Source organism: Mesoplodon densirostris, chromosome 2, assembly GCF_025265405.1.
Source record: "Mesoplodon densirostris isolate mMesDen1 chromosome 2, mMesDen1 primary haplotype, whole genome shotgun sequence".
Taxonomy (NCBI): Eukaryota; Metazoa; Chordata; class Mammalia; order Artiodactyla; family Ziphiidae; genus Mesoplodon; species Mesoplodon densirostris.
Window position 1 is genome coordinate 60,144,187 of NC_082662.1, and position 25,653 is coordinate 60,169,839.

The window sequence follows — 25,653 nt, forward strand, 5'->3', positions numbered from 1 at the left end:
AGCCTACCTATGTTCTAAAGAGAGAGAGACAGAGAGAGAGAGAAAGAAAGGAAGGAAGGGAGAAAAAAAAGAAGGAAAGAAGACCAAACCTTTCCTAATAAGGTAACGCCACATGCCAGTTGTGGTTTTGGATTGCTCAGCATCCTGGGATCGTGTGACATTCACTGCAGCCATCGCTTCACGCTTGTGCGAGGCTCTCCGGGAAAGAATGGGAAAGTCTTTGGTGTGCCTCTGGGGATTACAAATGAATAGGGACATGCTCTGCCAGTGGAGCCCCACATTTTCCTGATTAATCACAGGGTCTCACATCCCTCCTTCACGCTGTCGCCTGCAGGACCCTTGCTTTGTAGCTCAGGCACTGGGAATGCTCTCAGGTTGCTCTGCATGCATACTTTCTCTCTCCAGCTAGGTATGAGCTTCTTGAGGGCAGAAACGCCCCTTTATTTCTTTTGTTTCACCCTGCCATGCTTATCAGAGTGTAATCCACCCAGCAGTTACTCAGTAAACGCTTGATGATGGACTCGGGCTGAGAATTCTACACATCAGTAGGTGATCGTTTTATATCATTAACCCCCAACTTATAAATCGGCAGGGTTTCAAAAGTTGGTTTCAAAGAAGGCACTTAGGGAGCATATTTTCCCATAGAAACAGTGTTATAACTGGGGGTTAGGTTTCTAGGCCCACTCGTTTCTCAGAATATCCTACACATATTTATACACCTTCTTATTGAGCCACATGATTTGTCTGAGACTCACATTAGACTGGCAAGTACCTGTGTGGAATAAACTTCAGTTCTTTCAATTTAATGATTCATTTTAGTACAGCAACAGGGACTTGTGCAGGTTCCCACCTCGACTGGATGTATTTCATATTTTATGACACTTTATGTAGCATCAGGTAACACACTAGATACTTAAAAAAATAACATTAAGAGGGAAAGAAATATTTTTGCTCATCATTAAAAAAGGATGCATGCACTTGTGTTTTTGCTTTTGTATTAAAATATTTTTTCAACAGTTTTTAACTGCTTATTACTTGGGCCACCTGGACTTACCCAACCATTCACACACACAGATACATACACAAACATACAACCACACACACCCCCTTGTAGTAAGAATCACAGCCTCCAAGAATGGCCATTTATGTTTCTGTATAAATATGAATGTGCTCTGGGGCAGCTCTGTCCAGGATGGGGCCTTCCAGCCAGTCAGAGTTGCCGTGTTTGGGACCATGAGTACAAAAGTACACGCACCAAAAAAAAAAAAAAAGTACACGCATCAAATGCCTGCTGTTGTACGGCTCCCTACAATATTCCCTGGACACTTAGGTAACCAAAAAAGCCATACCTTGGCCCTTGTTCTCATTCAACGGCATCCCCCAAAGATACACCTAATTGATTTTCCAGCATGAAAAGCAAGACTGGTAGAAAGGGCTCTCCTGTGGACACTCTAGAAGAGCCAAACCAAAACAACAGGCAAACAGGAACCTCTCCCAAACCGCACATGCTAATAAACTCACGTACTAAATGTGCCTCTCCCCAGGTTTCAGAATTCACGGCTGCCTTTCTAACCCAAATCAGCATTTAACGCAGCACAGCAGAGATGTCAGGTTAATGACCGTGAAGTGTGAGAAGTACCAGTGCATTTGTATCACATCTGTCTTTCAGCAAGAATTATTACCAAGACACAAGGAACTGTGGTCTCTTCTCCACCCCTTTGCGCCTGGCTCATCCTTGATTGGTTGATTGGGCTGACCCTTTAATGGGAAGCTCTGAATAACTGGATGTTCTTATTAGCAGCCTTTTCCTTACATCAGCACTTAAAGAAAAGCTAACACACCTTCCTCTACTCCTCCACCACTGGGAAAAATATAACTTAATCAGGATATGGATTAATTACCTAATATTCATCTTTCCTTGGTGTTTCCGGATGTTGCTCTGCTTCCAGCTCTGATCAGTGACAAGAGGGCAACCGTCTAACAAGTATAGGAGACTGGGCTGAAAGAACCTGAATTCCAACAGACAACTTTGAAAGTATGATTGTTTACTTTTACAAGTTTCACACGTGAACAGGGTACTGTTGTCTCTGAAAAATGCCAAGTGTGCGTGGGTTGGATTGATAGGTTTTATGTAGTCAGATCCCAGTTATTTGAACTATCATTCTAATTTGAGGATGGCAGATGTTGGCATGCCTGCTGCCCCTCTCCCCTGCACCCCTGGCAGACATCACTAATGGATCGCAGTGCTCTTTCTTGTTGGGCCCAGACATGAGTTAATTAATACCATTTTCAACACCTGGCTCCAATCAATTGTAGGTGACACATAAGTTGCAAACAATTAGCTAGTCCTGTTCTAATTGATTTAGTACTTTAATTTTTTACCTTTAATGCACCAGACAGTTTGACTAAGGTAACATTATTTTAGCAACAACCTCTCTATTCTCAGCTCATCCCTCTGCTAATCTGAGCTGCAAATAATATTAGCTATCGGTCACTGCATGTTTATTGTGTGCCAGACACTTAATGTCTAAGTGCCAACTTATGTCTGTGTGTCCTTACAAAAATCCCAAAGCAGGGCTTCCGTGGTGGCGCAGTGGTTGAGAGTCCGCCTGCCGGTGCAGGGGACACGGGTTCGTGCCCTGGTCCGGGAAGATCCCACATGCCACGGAGCGGCTGGGCCCGTGAGCCATGGCCGCTGAGCCTGCGCATCTGGAGCCTGTGCTCCGCAACGGGAGAGGCCACAACAGTGAGAGGCCCGCGTACCGCAAAAAAAAAAAAAAAAAAAAAAAAAATCCCAAAGCAGGCAAGGGTAGCTTGAACCTGATCTGTATCACAGCTTCCAGTAACTTTCCCTGGTGACACCCTGGCTGAGCTGGTGGCCTCCCTTTAGCCTCCTCCAGTGCCACCACTGCACTGCCCTTGTTGTATTACAAAAGCAAGCTCATGTGGCTGTTTTGTCTTCTCTATTCAACTCCATGAAGGCAAGACCCATGTCTTAGTCACCTTTGGATGCACAGCCCCCGGCACGTGGCTGAGTTCATAGTGGGTGTTTGATAAATATGTTGTAAGAATGTTTTTGTTTCACAATGTTTTGTTTTGTGTGTTTTTTTAAAGCTCCTGTTTTCAAATAAGCTCCAACTCATGCTCTACACTGAACAGATGATCCGTGACAACTGCTACCTCTGGTGGTTATTTAACATCCTAACAGCAAGGCGTGCGGGTGCGGGGAGTGGGGGGCAGAAATGAGGCAGGGGCCGGGGCAGCCCCCAGTGGCCTGCTGGCATCTGCTCTTGGCCTCACTCTCCTCTGAGCCATCCAAAGCGCCGGGGTCCCTCATTCTCTGCTTCTATGTTTCTATCTTCACTCTTCACTGCAATTTTTTGTGTGTGCCTTTCTCTGCCTTCCAAATGGGATCGTGTTCGCCTCAGTTCTGTAATCCTGGCACTTACTAACATGCTTGTGCAGTGCTGCATAAAGATTCTTTGCAGAGAATTTTAGTAAAAACAGCATCTGGCCTGAGTGGGAAGAGCAGGGAGCTGCTTCCGGGACCGCCCCCGCCCCCCCCACCCCCAATCCCACGCGGGGAGTTTTCTTGCGCCGCGGTTTCTGCGCTTGTTCACGAGGGAACACCTGCCCCAGCAGGCCCGGCGGCGCCCAGAAAATGTGATAGTGCCTTTAAGCACTGTGCCAGGTGAAAAGCAGGTTACCACTTCTCCTTTCCCATGGACGGGGCCCTGAGCTGTCACCAACACATCCCCATCCCCCTTGGGTCTGGCCCGCTGTCCTCCAGTCCCTGTGCAGCCCGCTCCACCGTCCCCCATGAGAACCGGCCATGCCCTGCCCCAGCCTGCAGAGCTGTGGCCTTTCTACCACTACCACTGCTCACGGCGTCTTCTCGCCTCCTCTCCTCACCACCTCTCCGCACGGATTCTTAGGAGGATCAAGCGTAGCCTCCCAGGGGGGCCCTCCGAGCCCTGCGCTGACTTCCGGCTGACTACCTGTCAGCTCCTTCCGACCCCACCCGCTGCCCACGCTAAGCTCGGGTGCCACCTGCACAACTCATCCTCCACGCCCACCGCCGTGGATTCCGCTCGGGGAGTGGCGTCACCATCCACCATCCGGGCAGCTGCCCAAGCAGCCACCCGGGAGTCACCCGAGCCTCCCCGCCCTCTGCACCACGGCTTCTTGCTCCTTGTCCTGCTCGCTCGACCTCCCCAATACTTCCCAGGTGGGTACACTTTTATCCCCATTGCCACCACGCTGGCTGGGACCACGGGCAGCTCCCCACGGGATTACTGCAACACTGTGACAGCCTGCTGGTTGGTCTGCCTTCCGAACCCCGACCAATCCCTTCCTCACAGCCACTGATTCCTGAAAGAAAAATCTGATCGTATCCTCCCCTTTTTAGACTTCTTCCCCAACGTAGATGTCGCTTCCTCCCGGAAGCCTTGCTGATGTGCTTCCACAGAGCCTGTAGGAGCATGCCTGTGGGTCTTCTCCACCGAGGGCGCACCTTGCTTTCCTCTGAACAACATGAGCTACTTTATCACTCCCTCTGGCAGGCCCTCCAGCCCGCCACTCAGTGGCCATCTCCCACTTCCTCCTCACGGCAGAACGAAGGCACCATTTCCTCCTGTGATGAGGGCAGATCTAGATAGATCTAGGCTAGGGCACGGAAATGACCCCATCCTATTTGTCAGGGATGAATTTAGGGGTGAGCATGCCTCAGTTCTGGCCAAGAAGACATAAGGGGAAGTTGGTTGGTGGCTTTTGAAAGGCCTCTTCATTCTTAAACAGGGATGCACGAGAAATGGTTCTTCATCTGCTCTGGCACTGGTGTGAGAGGATGGGATGCCTGCAGCCTTTCGGTACCTATGAGGAGAGCTAGCTGATGCTCTGAGGTTGACACATGGATAGAACTTGATGTTGTCAATGAGCACTAAATTGGTCAACTGGGGACAGCCTACCTCTGGACACTTTTTTTTAGATGAGATACTAAGTCCCCTTTTTGGTTTAGGCCCTTTTGAGTTGGATTTTCTATTACTTGTAGCCCAAACAGATACAGCTTCTTAGGGCATTTTCACTTTCTATTTTGTCTCAGAGGCACTTAGGTATAAATCTTGTTTCTCCTGTGAGACCATGGGCTTTTTAAAGGCCATGTTTGCATTTGATATATCCTTGTAGCCCCCAAAGGCAGGCTTGGTTATCCCACTCCTGTGCCTGAATGAAGAGCAAGCACTGTCTTCTGGGCCTCATACTGTGAGGTGCCAATACCCTTCAAATGGGTCTCACCTTCTTCAGGGACTTAATTTGTTTTGTTTTTGCTTATGTTTTCAAATGTTCAACAAAAATATAAAAGTTCTATGGTCAACTCCAGGAGGCAGAACCTAGCTCATCCATCCTTATACACCTTTTAGTGCCGAGCACATGCTTAGTGCAAGGTAGACACTCAAAATGTTTGCTAAATGAATAATTTGCCTCTGATGAGTCGAGGGCACTTAAGACTTTCATAGTGTCCTAGGCTCATAATGATGAACAGTAATTATGAACAAACTGTGCTAAATATATCCTGGTCCTGGGACATCACTAGTGGTTAAGTTGTTGTTTGTTTGTACGAGAGCCTTGATCCCACCAAGATGCTAAGACTTTAAAATAGAACAACAAGCAGAGCCAGGCATTGGAGAATGAAGCACAAACTAAAGTTCAAGCAGCAGACGTGCCTGCTGAGTGCGCACTGAATGCCCATCTTGTTTGTGCCAGGCCCTGGGGTCACAACCACAGATAAGACAGGCCCACTGCCCTAAGAGGCTTTGCACCTGCAGGGTGGGTGGTGAAAAACAGACAACTTCCAAACAGTGTGGTCAGTGTTATAAGAGGTTAGGTAGAGGGTACACAGGGATGCCCAGGCCAGACTTGGTGAGTCAGGGAGGCCCCCCAAGAGGAACATTTATGCTGCATCTGAATGCAGCGGGGGAGCTAGTTAATCGAAGGGGCACAAAGAAAGGAGGACAAAGGAGTAGCATGGTCAGGCTTGTGGTTTATGACAAGCCCATTCTGGCTACATTATGGGGTGCAAGAGGCAAGGCTGGACTCCGGGAGACCAGTTGGGAGGCTGCTGCAGTAATTTACTGCGGAATAACGAGGTCTTCTCTCAGGCTAGAAACAGGTTGATGACAAATGACATCAGGCATGGGTCTTTAAGAGCTCGTGGTACTGTGGACGTTGCCCAAAGGGTGAGCGCTCTGGATACCAAGCCTCCCATCTTTTGAATTCAGGACAGAATGGGTTTGAGTTGGAGGCAACATGGCACAGCCTAGTGGTTTAAAATTTCTACCTGCTGGTAAAACTCTTTGTTAGAATGAAATAAGAGAACCTGATACTTTAAAAGAAGCAGAGTAGCCCTGTTGAACCTGGCGTGTGTGTATATGGATGTACATGTGTGCACACATGCCCGTGCGTGTGACGTCATGCCCCTTCATTCACACCTATCCCATGGTTACGTGCACCGCAGGGACGATTCTGGTCCCAACACAGTGACCCAGCTCAAGCCTCTTCGACCCTCAGTTTTTTTTTAAAGTCCCATGAAGGGGCTGGACCTCAGAATCTCTAAAATCAAACACCTGCCTTGAACTTCCAACTTTGGGCAGCAAAAGGGTTTCGTAAATTAAGGGTCCTGGATAACCGAGCACAAGGGTAATCTGCATTTGGAGGTTGACGATTCTCTAGCTCAGAGCCTCTCAGCCAGTCTGCCTGGTTAAGGTGCAGGTGGGCATCAGCCCCAGATAGCCAGGCAGGGCCTGGCTGTCCAGAGCCTCGAGCTGGGGCCATCTTCCTCCCTACCACGGTGTGACGTTTCTAGGTGAGCCATTATGAGAGAACAGGCAGGAAGCACTGCTCCAGGCAGGAGACGGGAAAATACCCACTTGAGCCTAGCATCACCTTCGGCCACTCACTTCCACCTCTTCTGCTTTGAAAGTGTCTAGAAGCTTTGTTAATGACACACAGCAGACATCCACCCACTTCCAACTACACCCTGGGGAGGTGAGCACAAAACCAGCATGGCCAGAAGGTGACAAGTCATGCGGCCGAAGGAGCAACGACAAATGGGAGCCCTTCAACCTGTGCGCTCAACCTTCCACCTCTGCCTGCTAGGGGAATTTGCTCTATGGCCTCCCCCTCCAGCAGCTCCAAACTCTCCCTGTGTCTCCTTTGACATGCATACTTTTGGTTACAGTGAAAAAACATCTTCTATTTCAAGGGAGAAATATTCAGAGAGAAATCATTGCTTTCCTCGAGAAGGTTGAACCCAGGGCCTGTAGTTCACACACGCCCACAGAGACGCTGAGAAGTTCTGAGGAAGACTCAAGACGGCACAGTTCACTTACAGGGAAGCAGCAGCGGACGGAGGGTTCCAAAACCAAGTCTCTGTGCTCAGAGCCACAGGTCTGAGGAGGAGGTTTTAGTCTAACTTCTTTTGGGTTTCCTATTGTAGTGACACATGACACATAAAAAAACAAGCAAGCAAAGCCCTGGGACTGAATTATTATAACCTTAGAATGATTTATGAGGCCTGGCTTCCTAAGACCTCATCAGCACCATGATGACCAAAAATATTGGCCGGTCTCAGCGGTCAGCTCACTAACAGAGGCAGTGGGTCCCCTCAGCTGCTCACGTCCCCTGGCACCAGCCAGGCGTCAGGACCAGGGAGTGGGCCTGTCCGAGGGTTGCTTGGGTGCACACACGGATGGTACAACCTCCAGGGCTGGCTTGACACCTTGCAACCCTCCGGCCTTGGCTTTTTGAGGCTAAAGAGATGCTGCCAGACACCACTCTACCAGAACAAACAGGGCCAAGAAACACCTGCCAGAAAAGCGTGAAGCAGATAAAATGCGCTGAGATGCTCCCTGTGGAAGTGTTTCCTGGAAACATTTGCCACAATGACAGCCTTTTCCTCACCGTTCCAATGAAAGAGTATCTTTCTACCAACAAGGGGTCAGGAGCAAAATCCAGCTCGTGGAGCTGCATATGTATCCCATAATACTAATGGAGGCTGGTGTGGTTTTGAGTGGGAGTGTGAAGACCTGTATAGTTCTTCCTTAGGGAGGCTTCTCTGTGTTGGCTAATTATAGTCTGAGAACTATTCAATTCAATAAACACTTATCACGTTCCTACTGCATACAAAGCATTGTGGGTGACAGCATAGTACAGAGGTAAACAAACAAACAAACAAACAACTCTGGAATCAAGTGGGCCAGGGTTTGTGTTCTGACTTCCACTCACTCCCTGTGTGACCTTGACAAGGTTACATAACCTCTCTGTGCCTGTTTCCTTATCTGTAAAATGAAGGTAATAATACCATCTACCTTATAGGATGGTTGTAAGGATGATACTTAAAGCACTTAGAGTAACTCCTGACCTCTAGTAAGTAAGTACTCAATACCTGTTGGCTATTCTTATTATACTCTTTTTGCACCTCAATTTCCTCATCTATAAAATGGGCATAATAACCAAACCTACCTCATAGGGCTGTTGTAAGGATTAAATAGAATAATGAATGTATGGTGTTTAGCATAATAGTTTGCACATAGTAAGTTGTGTAATGAATGCTAGTCATTGCTATTCCTAGAAGATCCTCCCCAAATTATTATAAAAATAAGACACCTGGATCTCACAGTGCATGCAACAAAGAAATTCTTTCTTTGAACAATTTGAGCAAAGGACATTTTGTGACTATCCCCCCCATCACCCCCTTCCACCCAGTTATGCGCAAAACACTGTGCTTTGTATTGAGTAAGCTCCAGTGACTCTCTCAGGAGTTCTGATGTCCTTCCAAATATTCTAGGCTTCCCTTTAACCTGATACTGACATGCCATCCACTCTTCCCTTTAAGCAGCTATTTAAAATTCTGGCTTTGTAAAACAGGGAGCAAGGCACACGTGCTTCTCCTGCAAATGCTTCTAAGGCCTGTCCACTTGGCTTGGTAGGGAACAGCAAAGTGGTGTTCTATGGTATCATACACCAGAAGTAGACTCATAGCTGCTAACCTTATAGAGCTCTTCCTCTACCCTGGCAAAGTGCTGAGCATGTTATATGCATGACATTGCTGAAACAAGGGCCCTGGGGAAGTTTCAGGGTGTCTGAGGTCCGCTGGTGGGAGCAGAGCTAACCTAAATCCATGCACACAAACTCTGGGATACCTGCCTCCCTCTCAAGGTAAGTCCCCCCAACTCATCCAAGGCTATAAGGGTATAAGATCACTCCCATTATTCTCTTGGTAGGGCAATCGGGCCTTTTTTTTTTCCCTTTGTCCAACCCTGCCACCTAGTGGCCATTCAAGCACACAACCATAGGTCTTCCCAAAAGGCAGGAGGGACCTGACATATCAAATCCAAGGTGAAGAAAGAGAGAAATGAAGCGCGTTGCCTAAAGTTAAAGGGAGAAGGAAGCCAACATGAACGGTGTGGAAAACACGCACCCTAGAGTTAGGACATGGTTCTGATTCAGACTTTGCCTAAATTCCACCTTCAGCAAGATGCTTCCTTCAATCATTCAACAGACATTGGCTGAGCACCTACTACATGCCCATTGCTGTGGCAGATGGTAGGGACATGACAATAAGCAAGGAGGACAAGTCTATCTTCATAGTCCAACGAGAGGGGAAGATAATAAAACTGGGAATCAACATGACAACACTAGTTAATATAAATCAAGGACTTATTCTGTGATTATTACTCTTGCTTTAAAAATGAGTGGGAGACAACTACTGAATCCCGCACGCCTACAGCCCGTGCTCCACAACAAGAGAAGCCACCCAATGAGAAGCCTGCGCACCGCAACGAAGAGTAGCCCCCGCTCACCACAACAAAGTCCAAGCACAGCAACAGAGACCCAACGCAGCCGAAAATAAAAATAAATAGATTTATTTTTTAAAAAATGAGTGGGAGAACATGTAAGCTATGATTAATAAACCTTTCTAAGTTTCTGAAAATGAGGTTGTTGGACTAGATGCTAAAAGATTTCTAAGGCCTCTTTCCAGCTGTTTCTTTTTACTTCTAGGACTTTTGGGGTAGAGCTTAGGCTAGAAACCACGTCACTTAACCAAGAATCTAGGGCTTTCTCTTCATACACAGTGCTAATCAATGCTTATTAATAATAACCGGTAGCTATCAAATGCTTACTATATGTTACATCCTGAATTAATATCAGCTCGTGCAATCCTTTTTCCAAAGTATGAGATATGTTTAAAATGGAAATAATACCTGAGTAAAAAAAATCATGCTCTAAAATGGTTAAAAAAAAAAAAAAAAGAAGGTTGCAAGATAAATGGAGAGAAGCTTCCAACCCAAACCAGGTGTAGGATTCTTAACCACTACTTTGTCTCTGATCTAGTTACATGGTGGATTAAAAATACTTACGTACTGGTGTCCTCAGGCTCTGAGGACTAGAATGGAAAATGGGCCCAAGCAAACAATGGTTCAAAGAGCAGTTACTGTCCAGGAAAATAAGGAGCACACTTCTCAACAACAACATTGTTTCCGGGGTAACTCTGGGACTCCAAAAACAGTTGCAGAGCCTGCGAGGCCATGTGCAGGCAGACCAACCCCTTGGCTTTATTTCTGATACCAAATGAATAAAGCACGTTCCAGCAGTTCCACTGAGTACATCAGAGATCAGCAAACTCTCCAACATGGTATTGCCTTCACCTTTATTCTGTCCTCCCTGGTGTATCTATGCTGTATCCGTGGTGGGAGCGATCAGGCAAACTCCCACAGTGATTCTGCAAATGGAGGCATTGGGTTCATGGGGGGCCTTTGCTCCAGAGCCACAGGGAGCTCTTCCTGCTTCCTGCAGCAGGACCACTTCCCCCTAAACCTGGGAAAGCAGACCCTGTGGGACCTGGAGCTTCCCAGTTTTGTAAAACCCTCACCTCCCTGGCCAGGGTCTCCAGAATGACACTCCAGTGGGCCAGAGTGAGGACATAATGCTAGATACACTGAAATGTTCAGCCTGTAATGCTCTGCTACCCTTCTCCGAATGGCAAAATCTCACTTAACTTTCTAGGTCTAGAGATCCATGCCTGCCTTGCCCAACCACCACCCCTGACGCAAGCCAGGTCCGCCCATCATAAGAGCTGCATGCTTCCATAGTACCTAGCACGAGATCGAAATCACTGGTTTGTCTGTCTGTGGACTGTGAACACAGAATATGGACTGGGTGGCTTACCCATCCTTATGCACTCAGTACCCAGCACCCTGTCTGGATTGCAGAGGTACTGACTTGCAAAGAACTGGAAAGTAGAGCAAGGAATTCCAGGGCTGGATGAGGCTTAAGAGGTCATTTCGTTTCAGCTCCTGACCAATATAGGATTTACTTTGAAATGTCATTAAAGAAAAACAAAAGTTTAAAAAAGTATGTGTGTACATTCATACATATACGGCATCCTTCTACCAGAATGAAGCGCATGGTGGTAAAGACACAAAGAACAAGATCCACTCAGGTCTTCTTTCTTTGAGAGTTAGCCATCATCTTTCTTGAGAAGTTTTGTTTCCTTATTTTTCAAGAAATGCGTGCTACTTAGAGAAAAACGTGTGAGATACATTAACATGGATACAAGATAACGAAAGTTAACATGTTGCTATATTTCCTTATCTTTTCTCTATGAGTTTTTAAAGTAGCTGAAATCACACTCTATTATACAATTTTATGTTTTGCTCCTTTTCAGCAGTGGCATTTCCTAAAGTGATTATAATCTCTTCATAAGCATCCTGTTTTAAAACTTCTATTTTGACATAATTTCAGACCTAGAGAAAAGTTGCAGGAATAGTACAAAGAATTCTCTGATACCCTTCACCCAGATTTGGATTCCTCCAATGTCAACATTTTACTATATTTACTTTAATTTCCCTGCACTCCCCCTCTGAGGGCGGGGTGGGCAGGGCGGAAGAGAGAGAGATGATGTTTTTTACCCCCAAATACTTCAGTGTGTATTTTCTACAAATAAGGAGGTTTTTTTAAATTTGTTTATTTATTTATTTATGGCTGTGTTGGGTCTTCGTTTCTGTGCAAGGGCTTTCTCTAGTTGTGGCAAGCGGGGGCCACTCTTCATCGCGGTGCACGGGCCTCTCACTATCGCGGCCTCTCTTGTTGCGGAGCACAGGCTCCAGACGCACAGGCTCAGTAATTGTGGCTCATGGGCCCAGTTGCTCCGCGGCATGTGGGATCTTCCCAGACCAGGGCTCGAACCTGTGTCCCCCGCATTGGCAGGCAGATTCTCAACCACTGCATCATCAAGGAGTTCTCTTAAACAACCTCACTATGATTAATATACTGCTGTTATCCAATCTGCAACCTTACTCAGATTTTGGCAATTCTCCCAATAATGTCCTTTACAGCAAAAGAAAATCCAAAATTCTACGTGGCATTCAACTGTCTTATCTCTTTAATCTCTTTTAATCTGGGATGGTTCCTAAGTCTTTGTATTGATATTTCACGGAGTTGATATTTCTAAGAGTAAAGGTCCAGTTATGTTGTAGAACGCTCCTCAGTTTGGGTTTGTCAGCTGTTTCTTCCTGATCAGATTCAGGTTTTGCACTTCTAGCCCATAGAAGTGAATACACATAATTTTTAATGATTTCAGTAAGATTCCATTTTACATAGGCATTTCCTGATTGCAGAATCTTGGGCTCTTTTATAATTTTGCTATAATTGCAAAATGAAGCTCTTTCTCTTTCTACCTACCAACTATCTATTGGTCTTTCTCCATTCCATTCACTTCTATATTTAAGGATATGATATTAACAACTTTTTCTAAGATGCTGCTGTCAACGTGCAGTCCCACAACTGATAACCGGCCTTGCACACTGGCATATTATAAGATATATTTTAATTTAGGGAGACAAAAAATAAAATTGCACTGCTGTTTCAGTAAGCTTTTTTGTCTTAAAGTATGGTTACAAACAGCACTGCTCCTCTCATGATTGACCCTGAATACATGTGTTCGTTTGCTCACTTGTTCATTCTTTTGTTTGTGTGTTCCGTCATTCATTCAAGAAATTTTCAGAGTGTCTGCTTTGTGTCAGTATTCTTCTAGGTGCTGACATCAAGCTCTGGTGTAAAGAAATAAACATGGTAATACAGATTATTCTAAGGGCTATGAAATACCCTGGTATCAAATAACGAGAGGGGGCGCTCCAGATGGAGCAGGCAAGAGCCTGGGGCTGAGACAGACACAGAGGCAGTATGGCTGCAGCTGGGACGCACAGAGGAAGAAGGGAGCCTCTCCAGTTCCATCCCATGATACTTATCACGACTATCCTCAAAATGTCTGCAAAACCTGCCCTTTACCAAAAACATGAACCCCCAGATCGACCAAGCCCAAATATGCATTTCTAAAGTGTGCCCTTCTCCTTCCTGTTCGTCCTGGTCAGCAGAGTCTGAACTTCAGGGTGTGGCCATTTGTGAATAATAATGAAAGCTTGAAAATGCCCAGAAATTAGAGGGAACTTACAAACCATTCTGATGTTGCTCAGCCTTGCAGTTACCTGGACATCAAGGAATCATTAATGAGTCAGGCTGTCTCAACATTAGATTAATGGCCAGTTTCAACAGTGGAAAGGGGACAGATGGCCAGGAAGAGAGAAAGGTGTGTGTGTGTGTGTGTGTGTGTATGTGTGTGTGTGTGTGTGTGTGTGTGTAATCTCCTCAAATAACTGGGGTGGTGGCTGCAGCCATGAGCAAGGAAAGAAAAGCAACTAGTCTGTGCTGTGGCCTGAGGCTGGGCCAGCAAGTCCAGCTCCCCAGGCCCATTCCCTCCTCTGGGTTGTGTCAGAGTGAGTCAAAAGGCAAGAAACTAGAGGATTGTCCCAGGAACTAATCCTGGGAGAAACATACCCCCCCCTCAAAATAATGCCTATTTAGTGCTTAGGACAACTGGTTTCCATACACTCAGGGAAAAAGCAGATGATACCATCAAAAAATTGTTTTTCTTACATAAAAATTTTGTGAGATAAAAAATTAGACTATATAAAAATATGATCAATAATCATTAGAAAACTCTATTAAATATTGAAAACAATTACATTAACCTACAAGGTGTGTGTGCATATTCATTTTCTTTCACATCTTTCTTTTGAGGAAAAACAGCCCCAAGGCAATTAATCTGATGTATGAGTAACAAACAGCCTCTTACAATGCCAGGCTCTCAAATCTGAAGTGCACCTAAGGTTTCTGAGAGCAGAGAAAGGTTTAAAAAAAAGAACAAAACAAACAAACAAAAAAAACAACTATTAAAAGCATTACTAATATAAACACTACGATTGTATCCTCCACTTGGGGGATGGAGATCCAGAACAATGGAGATGATAAACATTCACCAGGGACACGAACTACCACTTGGTGAATGAAAGATAGCAGATGAGATTTCTATTAGGAAGGCTCTTATTACTGAAGACACAACAGAAGCTGAACAATCAGGTCAGTTCCGGTAATTAAAAGCAGTTGAGTAATTAACAAAAGATTGATAAAGGTGTCAGGATAAAATCATATTTCAACAGAAGATGACATATATGGGAAGGTTTTTATATTTCAACCATTATCCTTGTTTTGCATTTTCCTTTTAAAAATATGTAGGAAATAGTAGTGAAATAGCTATCACCTAGTTAGCCCAAATCTGACTTTCTGGAAGCTGTTAGCAGTAAGTGTAAATGAACTAAGGCAAATAATTTAAACTAGCAGCACTAAAGCAAAAGACTTCAACGTGGGCAGTGGTGAGCTGGAGTCTGAAAGTCAGGATCACTAATAGATATACAGTTGGTAGCTGAAATCCCTATTTTCTGGTTGGTTCTGTGTCTCTGCCACAATCTCAAGGAGTAAAAGAAGCCTACAGACTGGTAAGGATTGGCCGTAACTAGCACTGGTGGCAGAGCTTTGGCAAAAAAGTCCACTGCAGTTGAATAGGTGTGAGCCTTAAACCTAGTGGCATTTTAACCATTTTACTCTTTACAGATATTAAAAAAAATCTAACCCTAAGTTTAGAATAACTGTTTCAAGGCAAAAAACCCACCCCCAAACCCAAAAACCTTATACACCCAGCCCCTTTCACTGTCCTAACTCATCACAGGCTGAGAATTTCCAGATTATCGGTCATGACAATGATGCCTGATGGCTCATTTTACACAGTTCTCTACTTTTCCACCAGGGGGTGAAGTTGGCCAGCATTTGACTGAAAGAGAAAATTATTTTCAAACTTGGGTATCCTTTTGCATAGTGGTAGAAAGACGTTGACATACAAAAAGGGCCCTTCCCCTCCTTTCGCTTCTTCTCAGTACATTTAATCCTGACTTATTAGCAAAGCACTCCAGCCCTTGTGCAGCATGAGAGGGAAGGGACATGATTATGGCTGAGAGCAAGCCAGCACACATTATCAGCACAGTCCTGTAGGTTGGCAGGCCCATTCTCCCAAAACTTGAGATCAGAGTTATGGTTTTGCCGAAGCTGATACAGTTTCAAGGATATTACTTTTTTTTTTTTCTTAAAGGAGAATTTTCCACCAGGCCTGTTTTAGCCAGCTGATGCCTCACACAGGGCTGGCTCCCTCCTGCCCGGCTCCTTTGCAGGGCCTCCGTCCCAGCAACCACAAAGCCACGGGAGGGCTGAGAGCACCCGCCCTGCCTTCCTGCAGGAACGGTGGGACCTTTCCACCCCGGGGGAGGGTGTCTGGTGGCCAGGAAGAAGCCCAGACAGCAATTCTTGGCTGGGCCTCCCTCCCCCTCACTCACAGGGTTAGGAGCTCTGGGAGGGAACTCAGGTCTAGCTGGGTCAAGCCGCAGCAGAGGACACACACACACACACACACACACACACACACACAGGGCCAAAGCCTGTTCCTGAGTTCAGAAGCAAATTGGAGTTTTAGCGTCTTGCTGAAGGCAAAATGGGGTGGAGGGAAAGACGTGGAGCGTTGTGCTCGTTCTCCCAGGTCCGGGGACAGATCCAGTTTTTTGTGGATCCTGAGCCTTACACAATTTGGGGTCCTCTTTAAAAAAAGAATGCAAAATTAGGAATGAGCTATAGGACCTCAGAAGGGGTCCTTGCCAATGAGAAGTCCTGAGGCTTAAGCTTCATAACCGCCATCAGCTCCTTCGTGGGCCCTGGAGTTCAGCATGCGTGGCGGGCGGGGGGCTCTCGTGAGCCTTATCCACAAAACGGCAATGGGGGGTTTCTCTAAGGCCACGTGCGTTGGTTCAGTCCCTGCCTCAGGGAGTGGGCTACGGAGCTGGGCAAGGAAGAAGGCAGGAGGTTCGGTTCCGCTCCCTCTTTATCCTGCCCACACGCATGGCAGATGCTCCATACACACTTGCTGACCCACCAACTCAAGTGGCCCCACTGCTTGGTCCCCTACCCGTCCCTCCCTTCTTTCTGGCTTCCCAGCCACATTTCAGGTTTCCACATCAAGGAAGATTACTGCTGAACTGTCTGTCTGCAGGGGTGAGTAAGTCAGACCCAACCTATGAACAGGTTTCCTGCTCACCTGGATCATTCCTCACCGAAGGTGTCCAGGCATGAGTGACACAAACTTCAGAATCAGCCCAACGAATAATGATGTCATCACCATTCTTTGCAAACCTGGTATTTGGTGCAGCACGGGCACCTGGTCAGTAGGAAGCAAGGGGACAGGAGCTCTGTTGCTCAGGACTGCCCATTGCTCCAAGAGGACCCTAGGGACGAACTGCTCAATGGAGTGCAGGTGTTGCCCTGTGAGAGGAGAAAACCTCCCTGTCAGCAATCCCTGCTCCGCCCTGGCCAGCTTGCCACCCTCCTGACCAAGCCCCGATCTCCAGTTTGGGTCATCTTGTTAGAGTCTGGCCCTGTCTTCTCCTCCATGGCCCCTTCCAAGACCTCCTTGGATGCCAGGAAGGTGCCCACCATGCATCTTTATTGCAAGAGCACAAAATAAATTGGTGTGAATTTAGAGTATCTAGCTAAATATAGCTATGCTTGCATGTTTCCACGGGACTTGTAAAAATAATATATAAACTCTCCTAATCTAGTGGCAAAATCACTTACTCAAAACTTAACAAGGAAATGAGGCAAAGCCTAAAAAAATGGAAAGCCATTTGGTTTAGTTATATAGCTTACTTTCATAGATGCTACAGTTTGGTATTTATAAGCAAACCAGCTGCTAAATGTTCTTTCTTGAACAAAACAGTGAGAACAACTTCTTACATATAAAAGTGTCTTCATGAAGCCATTTATCACAAGGAAAAAAGTGTCCTGCAAATTCTTGTCTGTAAAATGGAGCTAATATTGTGATGGGAATATATTATTTAATGGCCACCATTATTTGGGTGCTTACTATGTGCCAGGCCTGTGCTGAGCATTTCATATAGATTATTTCACTTAATTCTCTCAATAACCTGGTAAAGGATTATCTTCCACTTATTAATGTGAAATTTGAGACTTTAAGAGTAAGTGACTTGCTCAACTATTGCTGGAGGATTGACACTTGTTTTCAAGGCTTTAAAAGTTTTTTTAGAAATCATCACAATAGTCAAATGCAAACAATGATAATAGCCCATTTATTGAATATATACTATGTGACAGGCCACTGTGCTGAATTCATTACATGCATTGGTTCCTTTAATAGAGCCCTCTTGCAAGGCAACTGTCATTATCCCCATTTAACAGATGACGAAACTGAAGCGCAAAGATGCTAAACCACTCTGCCCAAAGCATCTCAAGCAGCTGAGGAATGGTCTGAACTCTAGTCTCTCTGCTTATACTATGCCACCTCCCTACTGTAAAATGCACACAAATATCGATAGAAAGTTTGTTTTCAGTAACGGCCCGTTAGCTATTTCATATATAGAGATTTTTGAATGGCCTAGTAAAAATCACTGTATTCTTTCATGCCAAGAGAAGAAGATAGGCGAGCAGTGCTAGGGGAGATGAATTCTGCCCTCCGGGCCTCTGTCTCCAGCATCATCTGGGGCAGGAGGGAGGGCATAGGGGTTGGGGAGAGAGGGAGGGAGCTGCACCTCACCATCTTTGTAGACAGCATGAAAAGTAACACTAGCATGTAAACCAGGTTCACATCTGGACACATAAGGTTGAGACTTGCCAGGGGAACCAGTCCATGATGGAACGACCCAAAACGCATTTAGAATTTTCTTAGGCCATTGTCCCCAAAGTGACTTCAACTTTAGCTGACCCGGGAGTCTTGCTAGCACGTGTCGCTTGCTCATCTGAGACGCTGCCTTCACCATGGGGTGGGGAACATAAACACAGAGTGATCGACTTGTTGTGGGATCCACCGTCACAGTGGCCCAACTTGCACATGACAAAGAAGGTCACCTGGCAGAGAGGCCCAGTTCACAATGCTGGGGAGAAGGCAAACCAACCAGCTGAGTCCAAAGGACACTTAAACATATGAGAAAAACTGCAAAAGAGCAGGGATGGGGTGTCTTTGGAGGGCACTAGGGCACATTCGGCAAGGGCTTGATTTTGGAGAGTTCATCAACTGTGGATGGACCCCTGATCCAGATGCCCCCATGAAGCAAGGCAAATCAGCTCTCAGATCAAGAGAAAGGATGTTAGGGTAATGAGCATGAGAAATGGTGCTTGAGCACAGAGTTTCCAATACTAGCTTTCTGTTGGGGTTATGTGCTGTTGGCGTGACAGCAAAGAAAACCGGCCCAGAGACAAGGTCAGAGGCTTCCCTGTGTTCTTAGAGACCAGAGTGTTGGTGCAAACCTGGCTGCCACTTGAATCCCTGCAGCCCAGGCAGATTTTCTCAGACGAGCCTCACATGCACACTTCTGATCCCATCAAAGGCAAGGTTACAGGGACTCAGGCTTGGCTTCACGGGAGCAGCATCTTTCTAACAACTCCAAGCATCTGAAAATCGGAAGGGGATGCTTCTTGGGAAGGAGGGAGAGAGGGAGGTAGGGAGCTTGCCATGCCTGGACAGTTTCCAAGCACAGGCTAAAGGACCGCTTTTCAGGGTGTTGCAGAGGAGTTCCTTGAACTGGGCCAACAGTTAATATAACAAGATGCTGAAGTGGAAGTTTCCACTGTGGCAACAGGACTCAACAGATGGGAAAAATTCCAAAGCCGGGGCCAGAACCACTATATGGAAATTCCTAAGAAGTTGACCTAGCTGGCTCAAAGGTCCATAAGGAGGACATAAACAGATTCAGGACAGTGGAAAGTGATGGAGGATTTTGTGGGGCAGATTCCTCAGAAATGCTTTGATTCCCGGCCTCCCCAAGGTGGGTGGAGTGGTGGGAGTCCACTTTTCATCTCAAACCTGGAGACAAGAGGGCTCCTCGAGTTTTGGGGTTGGTATGTGACACCTGCTTGAGGAACCAAAATATGGGAGGGGAGCTGAAGCAATATAAGGTGACAGAGTAGAAGAAAGGGACTGCTCGCCCCCTCCCCTGATGGGGGCTTAAAGGGCACCAGGAATGCCAGCTCTGGTCTCTTTGAAACAGGCTCTACCCACCAGGGCTTCAGACTGAGGATGAGGGAACCCCAAAGAGAGAATCTGTATGGGAACCAGAAGTTGCTGGAGGATGGTAGCAACCAGCAGAAGGAGAGGCACAAGCCTGGGAGGTCCTGGTGGAATGTGCTGGTGCGGGAGTCCTCAGGACGGCCATGGAAACAGCCAGGAAAGCAAAAGAGAGTCCATTCACCCACCAGCCAGGCTCAGAGAACCCAGTGCCAGGCATGACAACAGTGGTCAGGTAAGAACTTTCCTCTCTCTCTGCCTCACCTGGGCAGGCCTGGAATGGTGGGCAAGATGGAGGGAAGTCTTCTCTTGGAGTAAACACTGACCGTTCATAGACCAAAGTGAGCATTTCCAATTTCCAGAAAGAGAGAGAGAGAGAGAGAGAGAGAGAGAGAGAGAGAGAGAGAGAGAGAGAGAGAGAGAGAGAGAGAGAGAGTGTGTGTGTGTGTGTGTGTGTGTGTGTGTGTGTGACTTATGGGGCTGTAGGACTTTTTGTTACCTAACAGTAACCAGAAACGTCATAGGCCTGATCAAGTTTTTATCAGGAAATGGGGAAAAATACACCCCAGTGAATCAACTTTAAAGGCACAGTGAGAGACAAGAATAAAGCTGTGTCTTAATTATGTCTCACAAGCTGTGCTGTACAGTGTCCTAGTCACAGCTAACCTTTGCAGCAGTGCCTGCGGACCAGGCACTGGGACGAGGACTTTACAGACATGACCTCATCCAGGCCCCCAACAGCTCTGTGAGGCAGGTACTATCACCCCTTTGACAGAAAAGGAAACTGTGGCTCAGAGAGGTAAGGCAACTTTCCCAGAGTCACACAGGGAGGTGAGCAGAGTAGTAGCTCAGACTCAACCACAAGTCTGACATTGAACTCTGGACTCTCTTCTCCCTCTCCAGATGAGTAGTTTTCAGCAGCCAGTGGTGACCAAAGCAGGATAGGGGCTTGGGATCTTTCCATCCTTCCCTCTAAGGAGTCCCTGAGCTAGAAAAGCAGAGAGCCGAGTTTGAAAACCACTGAACTGCATGATCTCAGAAGTCTCCTCCAACTCTGGGGTTCTAGGATTCTATCATCTGGGGGTTGGGAGTGGAGAGGTGTGGACCCACAAAAGAGGACACGGGGAAGAGGGAAAAGCCAGCCTTTGTGTCTTGTGTTCCCAGAAAGGCAGCTGAAGGAGCTGGTTCCAGCAGGTGGTACCATAACAAACCTGAGGTTCAGAGAATTACAGTCACGTGTATAAATATGTAGTTCAGATAATGCACATAAAGCACTTAGCACAGGGTGAACACCAGAGTAAAAGCATTAGGTAAATGGTAACTACGACTGTGAAAAGTTTACATACATGCCTAAAACCCTCAACATGCAATTTGATGCAACATACTCAGCCACTGACATCACTGTGTCTGTTCCATAAGGAGCTGTGTTTATCATGGACGCTAAACTCTACTCATTGAGCCAAGAAAAGAAACGAACACATAAGATTAAGCTAGCCAAATCTAAAACAATTTGAGTATGTCTGCTCTTAAGCAGTAGGGGACTAGAAAGTCCTATGAAAAAATCATGGAAGCATGATCCCTTTCTCCAGTAAAAAAAAAAAAAAGTACATACACAGCATTTTGCAGATAATTAGAGAAGCCCATTCACTGATTCATTCAATGGATTACAGATCGATTGAAGCCTATTCATCGTCTTCAGGTTAATAATCTAGATCCAGGGGACACGACATGAGGTCGTCAGGCCAAAAGCTGCCTACGTGACCCCACAGTGGGGTCACCCACACTCCTCCTCTCAGTATGCTCACTGTTGCTAGTCTCGATCACGATACTAAACTTGGAATAGGTAGTCAATGTAACTGAAGCTGAATCTAATTTTAAACCTTTCAAGTTTAATGGACCCCAAATTAAGAATTTCTAAATCAGTGAACTCTGGTACCTAGAAATTTTAATTGCTTGGCATGCTCTTTCTTTCCTTTCTTCTGGTAACAAAATTCCTCCTTTTTCCTAGGGACCGTGTGCCATGTGCTTCGGGTACAATTCATCCTCTGTCAAGGAACACATGAACAAGCCCTGGCCAAGCAGATACTGCTTATTTTCTACTGCCTGCTTCTGGCCAGGTTGATTCAGGCAAGGAATCCAGACTGGGCAAGAACAATGACAAAAGAGGCCCTCTCTTTTCTCTGAGATCCACAGCCGTGAAGATGATGGAAATGTAACGCTGTTGGCTACCTCTGCAACGTACTGAGGGGGAGACCGCCTGAGAATGAAGCTGATGGAGTTAAGCAGAATCAAGAGATGGAGAGAGTGAAGGATAATGGCCTGATGTTTTTTGGAACACCTGGATACACCTATGCCTGAAGTCCACACGAACGTGGACATGTTAGTCATTAAGTCAAGATACTAGTTTAAGTTGGACTTCTGTTACTTGCAACCAAAATAATTCTAACTAAGAAACCTGATCTAAATGAAGACAAAGCCCAAAAGGAAATTCCCATTTATGGGCAGTCCTCATGGAGTTCTGGTCTCCTCTCTGACAACGATCCTTACTGAATTAGCTTTTTTTCCATCCTACGCACATTACTTTCATATCACCCTCTGCCCCTGATGGTTCACCTTACCAGTGCTGCCAGCCCATCAGACACTACTCCTGCAAAAATTATTAAAGTCACCGACTAGAAGCAGAAAGTCACGTAAGTGGACAATAGTAGCTCAGTTTACAGTTTGCTGCCATCCAATACATCCTTGAAGTCTACTAATCTTATTCCAGTGAGCTACTCAAACTGCCCTGCTTCCCTCAAAAGGTACAGAACACTCTGGTATCTAAAATGACGTAGAGCCACAGGGCTCACAACAGAAGGAGAGATACACGTGGAGCAAGCGAAGTGGGCCACACAGGTCACAGCGGACGGGGTCAATGTAAATTCCATGCATCAAAAAGCCACTCCGCAGACTGAGTCAGGGCATAGCGCGATTTGGAGTTGGGAGAAATAACTTTCACTGAGTACTTCCCAGGAAGTTGTTTATTAGTCTTTTAGAACTGGGATGGTAAGGAGATTTCAACTCGTGTGCCAAGTCTGGGCCATAGCCAAATGTCTGGGCTCAGCATCAAGAGCCATGACAGTCTGTGACATGCATAACAGGGGAGGGAGGAGGGATGAATATATACACTTGTTATTACAGCTGAAAATATTACATTTTATACTTGGGTGAAGCAAGGCCAGCAGAGAAATGCACACCTGGGCTAGAAGGCTCTTCTTGGGTAGCATTCAGGTGTCACACATCGTTGGTCTACATGGAGGGGGGTCCTCATCAGTCATTTCTATAGGGATGTTGTTTGCTGCCTTATATGGCATCCTCCTCATGAGCACCCAGGGGGAAATGACCCTAAGTCTCAAAAGAATCACAATTAACCTTGCTTCCTCTGAGTAACTAGCATGCTTTTATCCTCTAGCCACCAAGAACTCCTAACTGAGCATGTTTTCCTAGTAGTGACTGCTCAGAAACTCAGAGGCAAGACCACGGGGGCTGCTAGTGTGTGTACAGGCTCTCACTGAGGGCCTAACCTTATCTCGGATTTCACCTTACTTTTCCTTCCCCACCAGTTTCCTTCCTTCCTTCTTTGTCTGAATCTTAACATATGTGTACTTAAAAGCCACCTCAAAACTCTCTGAAAGAAGACAGGCACATACACTAGATCAACAGCAATCAAAATGTTGTACAACAAATCAGACAGTGAATAGAGGACAGTTTTATAAATGCTGCCTGTTGTGATAGCTGTTATGGGGAAGTTCCAAGCAAGCAGGGTGAGCATGTGGTGGGCCTTAGACCAGAGACAGCCCTGAGCCAAACTGTCACGTCAACAAATGTCTCAGATCACGCCCTCCCGCCCTCCTGCACACCCCTCCCCCTACTCCATCCTTCCTCAGGCAGTTGGGTGCCCTGTGGTCCATTCCTGCACGTCCCACACCTACTCTCTCCCTAGTACTGTTGGTTGCTCTCCCTTCCCCAACTTCTCCCACCAATCAAAGCAGCTCACACTTCTACAGGTCCCTGTACTTGACACTGGTAAGCTGTCAATGGTTGATGGCAGCTCAACCAACCATTTCTCTCAGGAATGAAGAGGGAGAAATCAAAGGACTAAATCACTAACGGTGGAATAGGCTGTAATTATGATACAGATACAACTGAACAAGGGGATCTTCTTGTAAATTTCAAATAATTCTATGGGAAGCAGTTACCACAGTGCCCAGCATACAGTTGGCATTCGATAAACAGTAGACACTAATTATGACTACTGGTGCTGTAATTGTTAATCCTTCCACCACTGGATTACTCACTGTCTATTCCTCTATCACTACACCATGACTACCACCACAGAGGTAACTGCCCCTTTTGAAACACTGGCTAGCCACAGATCCATAATCAATTAATGTATTTTAATTACATTCTATGGTTTATAAAGCACTTGCGTATACATCATCCTTTTTTTTTAAAGAGGAGGGAACACTTCTTTTTATTCTTTTTTTAAACAACTTCATTGAGATATAAGTCATATACCATACAATTCACCCATTTTCATGTACAATTCAGTGTTTTTCAGTACATTCACAGGCACTGCGCAACCATTGCCAGAATGAATTTTAGAACATCTTCATCACGCCAAAAAGAAACCCTATACCTTTTCGCTATCCCCCCACGTCCCCCATTTTCACCTCCCAGCCCTAAGCAATGAATAATCTACTTTTGTCTCCATAGATTCCCCTATTCTGCATTTTCATATGAATGGAATCCTATTATATGTGGACATTTGTAACTGGCTTCTTTCACTTAGCATAATATGTTCAGGGTTTATCCATGCTGTAACATGTATTAGTACTTCATTCCCTTTTACATCATCCTTTTTTACCTTCTTGGCAATCCTCAAGTTAAATATTATTTCCGTTTTACAGATGAGGATACTGAAGCTCGGAAAGGTCACATTTATAAGGTCCTAGAGCCAAGAAGTAGCAGAGCCAGGACTCAAACCCCAGTCTCATATAAATTTCTTGTTCTTTCCTCAACAAGTGGTTGCCAACTGTGTAGCTATTACATCAGAATCATCTGAGTGCTTCAAGATCCCTGGGGTTCACCTAATGAACGTAGACGGCCCAGTGAAGGGACTGTGAACTTGTATTTCAACAGGTACCTCATGTGATCCTGGGGAGCTGCTGGTGGGTGACCAGGGGCAGGGTCCTGGCTGACTAAGTACCCACTGTCCTCTTGGCCCTGTGCTGAGTACTGCAAGGGAGACATATGGAACCTTCTGCTCTCAAGGCACTGACAAAGCTACTGAGGAGGTAAGACTAGCGAAGGTGAAGAAGAGTGCACGACAGAAGACAGTGTTTGGCTTTGAAGTATTCAGAGCAGAGAAGATCACAGATGGTGGGAAGAGGCAGGGAAGGCCACATTACAGAGAAGGGAGGATTCTACTGGGCCCTGCAGAATGGGAAGGATTTCCAAGCAGAGGAGGGGTGAGCTGCGTGAGGTGTCCTCAGGAGAAATGGTAAACAGGCTAGTCTGGCTAGAAGAAAAGGAATAGCGGGAGCTGAACGAGAGGACTGGGCCAGATAATGGAAGTGAAGAAGCCAGAGAGGAGTCTAGGCTGGTGTGGTGGATGACATGGGGGCACTGACAGTTTCTGAGCAGAGGAGGAACTTCCTGAAAGTTGAATTGAAGGACGACTGGTGTGGGGGTGCTGCGTACCATGAAGCGAGGCTGGGAGCGGAAAGCTGGTATTGGCAAGACCACCCAGGATGCTGCTGAACTGACCGGGATGCCAGGCGGCAGACAGCAAGACCAGGATCCCAGGGTCTGTCGATCAGAATGGGCTGAGGGGACGGGCTATGAGATGGGAGTGTGACCTGAGCCCTCTCACTCTCCAGGCGCTTTTCATTCCATCACAGCTGTTTTCGTGAGACCCATAAACACTGTAGGGTGGATTGTGAAAATGGCCGCAAATCTTCCCCTCTCTGTAACCATCCTCCCTGCAATGTGATTCCACAGCTCCTCTCACCAAGAGGTAGAATCTATTCCTGTACCTCTTGAATCTACACTAGCCACATAGCTTCTTTTAGCCAACAGAATGTGGTGGAAGCAATGTTGTGGCA

At 46.1% G+C, this 25,653-nt stretch overlaps 1 protein-coding gene across 3 annotated transcripts in view; it reads right to left on the reverse strand.

Annotated features, from left to right (window-relative positions):
• GNG12 (G protein subunit gamma 12) overlaps positions 1-25,653 on the reverse strand; it is a 125,130-nt gene that overhangs the window by 48,545 nt on the left and 50,932 nt on the right. The window lies entirely within an intron of this gene.